The sequence below is a fragment of the Penaeus chinensis genome, chromosome 4, assembly GCF_019202785.1.
Source record: "Penaeus chinensis breed Huanghai No. 1 chromosome 4, ASM1920278v2, whole genome shotgun sequence".
NCBI classification, from domain to species: domain Eukaryota; kingdom Metazoa; phylum Arthropoda; class Malacostraca; order Decapoda; family Penaeidae; genus Penaeus; species Penaeus chinensis.
This window is the reverse complement of record NC_061822.1, coordinates 40,247,162-40,252,161: the sequence shown is the minus strand read 5'-3', so window position 1 is coordinate 40,252,161 and position 5,000 is coordinate 40,247,162. Positions and strand designations below refer to the sequence as shown.

Below are 5,000 nucleotides of genomic sequence, written 5' to 3'. Positions count from 1 at the left end.
CAAACCTTCAAAAACCTGATTGGAGGAAGTTGAGTTTTATCAATATATGAAAAGTGTCTAATGATTTATACCGAAACCATTTATACCATGCTAATTTCGATTTACAATCTTGAGTTTCTATTTTATTTACTATTTTTTCCAAAAATATAAATCTAAATTCAACAATACTTCCTTACACGGGCCTTAGTCTTGGTGAACGACACTAGGATGAATGACAGCACACACTATCTTTTGCTCATCACTAAGGACAATATTGATACACTATAACAATTTAGAAAACAGATAACACCTTTTCTGTTTCAATTCACTTTGTTAAAACTATCTAAAAGTGATTTTAACTAAGTCTGTTTCAGCCTTAATGTCAATAGTGATGTATATAAGAAGGGCTTAAGTCCTCATTGTTACAGTTATTCTTATAAAGCACTTGTTATGGTAAACAGAGGCACTCTTTAGCAATATGATTACAACAGCTCAGTAAATAAATTAACAATATAGAAGAAAAAACTCAAGTTAGTGTAACATCCTGAATTCTGAGCCAATAGTATGTGGCATGAACACACTTGGTGCATATTTTAGATATTCCTTGTAACCCTACATATTCAATATCACTATTTCAAATTGCACTTTCTGACTGTACTGTAAATAAAATAATCTTGCAGGTCTTCTTTCCTTTATAATTACAGTTAACAAAAAAAAAAAACACGACAATGCAGTGTATTCCAGACTTCTGATTTTCTTAAATATCTCCTATATATGTCTATGCAAACAGTAACTTCTGCTAATCAGTGCACTAGCAAAGGCCAACAAACCTCCACCTCATATATTCTGCCAGATAATAAATTTATCTATTGGTGATTAATCTTCAAATACAGAACTAACCCTATTTTTTTCTTGGAATGCTAACGGCATGAGTAACACTATGTAGAGTTAAAATTGTAGTCCTTCATATGACAGTATTCACTAATGAAAAACACATGACACCATAAATACATTAAAAGCATCATGAATGGTTTCATATATAAATGCAAATAAACGTCCTTTCATCATCACAATACATATACGTTCACACTACACACCCAAGACACACTACTTCCCCGAACTCCTTCCAAGTAATAGTCAGAACCTACATCCTCCCTCCTCCTATGGCGCCTGTAAAACCCAGTAACCCAGTAAAGGAAAATATGTGGAGCACAGGGCCCAATAATAATCGGTATCTGAGGCAGGAAGGTCACACCACAGGTCACGGGAGTCACCGGAGGTCAGGATGTCTCCCAGGAGCCACTTGCTGCACCTTCATGCCGCGACTGAAGCCTGGCTTTCTCTCGGTATTTTCCTCGTTTTTCTGTCGAGTTGCTGTGTCATACTGCCCGGGCCGTGACTCAATATTGTTAGTTGGATTCATCTATGCCCTTATGTATCAATGTCTATGTTTAAAAGAGAGAAAGAAGACAACACTCACACGAAGTTCCCACCCTTCGTAGCTTTAACACCTCCGAGGTTGTTTACATATTCTCGCCACGTTCGATCTCTTGAATTCGTCTGTGACTTAAGGATATTTTCCCCTTACTTTTCTTTCCATTATTTCTTATCAGAAAACAATCATTTTAATTACACAATGCAATTATTTAAGCATTGATATGTTATTCTTTGTTTGTCAATCATATTATTTTTGCATTCTTTGTATAGTCGTTTGGAGTCCATGCGTTCGGACAGACGCGCACTTGAAAAATATTACGCTCGATAACTGGCTTGTGAGGCTAAGGAGGAGGAGGAGGAGAGGGGGGTCCCTATCCCCCCTATGGTTATCATCAAGAAGGTAAAAGGAAGGAAAAGCGGTACCTGGCCTGGTGCCCCATGCAAGGGGGAAGAGGAAGAATGGGGGGAGGCGGGAAGCCGATCAAGTGCCTTAGAGTCATTATCTTGAAAGTATAGGTGAAATAAGGGTGGGGCGTCTCGGATTTTACATTTTTATATATTACTGATGTTAGATTAACAAAGCGGCGAGATAGAAAAAGGCGCTTTGAGATGATGCGTTACATGACTAAATAAACACGAATTATACATCTATCACATGTGTATATAAGGGGAGTAAATAAGAGTGTAACCACGTAATTTAACATTAATTTAATCCTCAAACCAAGGAGAATGTAATTAATGTAGAATCACGTTATCCTCACGGAAATAGCTGGGTTATGAAGACATTCGTGTGTTTATTGAAAATGTATAACTCAACTACGTGACAAGCGGGGCGGGGTGAGGATTGCTATTAAATAAGGCCGCACTGTAATGTTATCGCGCAATTATGGATTATATCTTTGGAATTTCCGAAATTATCATAAATGTATTGATATGAGGGTTATAGTGTGAGTCGAGCTTCCTCCTCTCTAAACCTAATTACCCCATGGCATGTGTCCCACTTTTGATATTGCCTTTTATAGTATTTACAGGTTGGTCCACTCATTTTTTTCATAAGGACCGATTTCTTATTTAATTGAGAAACGCAACATGGGGAGTTTGATCTCTAAGGCAAGATGGGGAATAGGAAATCATAATGGTCTATATTTGTGAAAATGATTTTTATATGCATATTGATGTAGTTCCGATCTAAGCTGGCACAGGTCGGGCAGGTGCAAGGTCACCTAGGGTCTAGCTTGCAGGTCATGGGATTGTAGATGTAGTTGTTAATGTTTCATTTTTTCCGTAAATTAACTTATCATTATTTTATCACTCATTTTGTACTTCTAATAGGTATCGTAGATGTAGTTGTTAATGTTTCATTTTTTCCGTAAATTAACTTATCATTATTTTATCACTCATTTCGTACTTCTAATAGGTATCGTTTTATTTCTGTCACCATCGGCATTTCCACAGCCTCTGACAGATATGATATAGACAAACACAATGGTAGGATTGTCGATTAGTGTTTTAATAAAAATACGAATGATAATTTTTTTTTATTTCTTCCCGTGTGAGGGTACATCATATTTGGGCTACCCAGGGCAGTGTTCCCCCCCTTACGCTGAAAATGGGATATCATTAAAACCTCTCTTGGGGTAGGAGGGGTTCTTATGAAAGAACCCCTCATAAGTAGTCTCTCTCTTATATTAAGTGATTTATTAATTTGCCAAGAAAATGTAATTTGATAGCATTAAATTGAAAGACTGAGTCGCCGATGGTACAAATTCTAAAGCCTTATAAATACAAAAACGTTCGCCAATAATAAAAAAAAATGATTCGATTGTCTGATTCTCAATTTGCTTTCAATCAACCACAGATCTCGCACAGTGATTTGTTTTTAGAATTATCGGCCTAAATATGAAAACTATAGATATGATAAATTATATGTACTTCCATACTTTACGCCTGTTTCATTGCCTTTTTATTAATAACCAATCAGCTCGTTAGTCGCAAAATGAACTGAGAGAGGCCTTTAACTTTGTCTTCCGAGCTTGTGACTTTTTCCAGGTTGTTGGGATCAGGATCATTAGGATAAACCTGAGAGTCTTTGGCAGATTAATATTCCATGCTTTGATGGAGATCTTTATCCTTGGGGATTTTCCGTAATTCTCTCCTCCGTATTCCGTACATGGGGAGACAATCGTGCTGAGACAGGGTATGTACCGGTGTTCTCCGGTGCCTATGAGTTATCCATTTTACACGGTGTCTGTGATCCCCCGTGCCGGTGCTTGTATTCCTCAGTGCCGAATTTCTCCGGTGCCGATATATATATATATATATATATATATATATATATATATATATATATATATATATATATATATATATATATATATATATATATAATTCACAACGTGCCCTGTGAAACGCGGTCATGCACCTTTTCCGTAAAATTGTTTGTCGTCCGTAATATGTCTCTCTCACTCTCACTCTCTCTCTCTCTCTCTCCCTCTCTCTCTCCCTCTCTCTCTCTCTCTCTCTCTCTCTCTCTCTCTCTCTCTCTCTCTCTCTCTCTCTCTCTCTCTCTCTCTCTCTCTCTCTCTCTCTCTCTCTCTCTCTCTCTCTCTCCACGTTTTGTCTTTATATTCTTATAGATTTAATATATTATAGAAAAAAATCTACAAATTCTTCTGTTGTCATTTTCTTCCTCTTCTCCATGCGATTCTGATTTTTCCTCTTCGTTTCCCTTTTCCCCTGTCTTCTCCATGTCCTTCCCTTTTCCCATTCCTAGTTTCTTTGTTCAACTTGCCTTATTTCCTCTTGTTCTCCTATTTTCTTCATTATTTTTCTTCTCTGATCCCTTGGCTTGGTCTGCTGAGGCTTCTGTATCCATTTCTTCCTCTACATTTTCCTCTTGTTTCTTTTTTTATCCTACGCATGTCCTTCCCCCTTTTACCCTTCCTCCTACTCCTTCAAAATATGAGCCATCCATAGCTAATCAGTCCCCAGACCACCACAGGCTTGGAAAAGATTACATACGGCTGTTCTCGAGTCCATATAGTTTCCCAATCCCTATGAGTCCAAGTTCTCATTTCCTTTGTTTCCTATATTTTCCACACCCTGTGATACTGAGTGATCCCATGCTTGTACCCTATATAAGAAGGACACTTAAAGAGGAAAAATAAATTAATCTATGAAAATGGAAGAGAATGATCTTAAAGCCGTTCAGCATAACTATATCACAATAATTAAATGAATACACTTTACCGTATATTCTTGGAAGAACCACATATTTAGTAATAGTCACCCGTAGAAGAACCATGTATGATTTGCCACATAGCTCTATGAACTGTCTGTCCTTTATTCATACTTCTGCCTCATAAATAAATTAAAAACAATGGCACTGGGAGTAGTTTGATGCCCTGCAAGCCTACATCACCTACTTGCAAGAGACCTTGGTTCGTGCTTTGGAGTCTGAGTCATTCAAGACAGTCAGTAGTCACAGGGGTTCTGTTTATGTCATGGTGCAACGAGACTTCTGTGTTAAGAAGTGTCACGTCAAGGAACATCTTCAGAGGTGAATGTTTAAGGTGCGGACAGGA

At 37.5% G+C, this 5,000-nt stretch overlaps 1 protein-coding gene across 2 annotated transcripts in view; it reads right to left on the bottom strand.

Annotated features, from left to right (window-relative positions):
* LOC125024989 (keratin, type I cytoskeletal 9-like) overlaps positions 1–1,544 on the bottom strand; it is a 19,961-nt gene extending 18,417 nt beyond the window's left edge. Inside the window, exon 1 of one of the 2 annotated variants that reach the window (XM_047612807.1) lies at positions 1,460–1,544. The gene's annotated coding sequence lies outside the window, so the exon portion shown is untranslated. Of the gene's footprint in view, positions 1–1,234; positions 1,334–1,459 lie in introns of those variants that run through there. The other variant, XM_047612809.1, reaches the window with a different exon arrangement.
* Between the last annotated feature and the right edge of the window lie 3,456 nt (positions 1,545–5,000).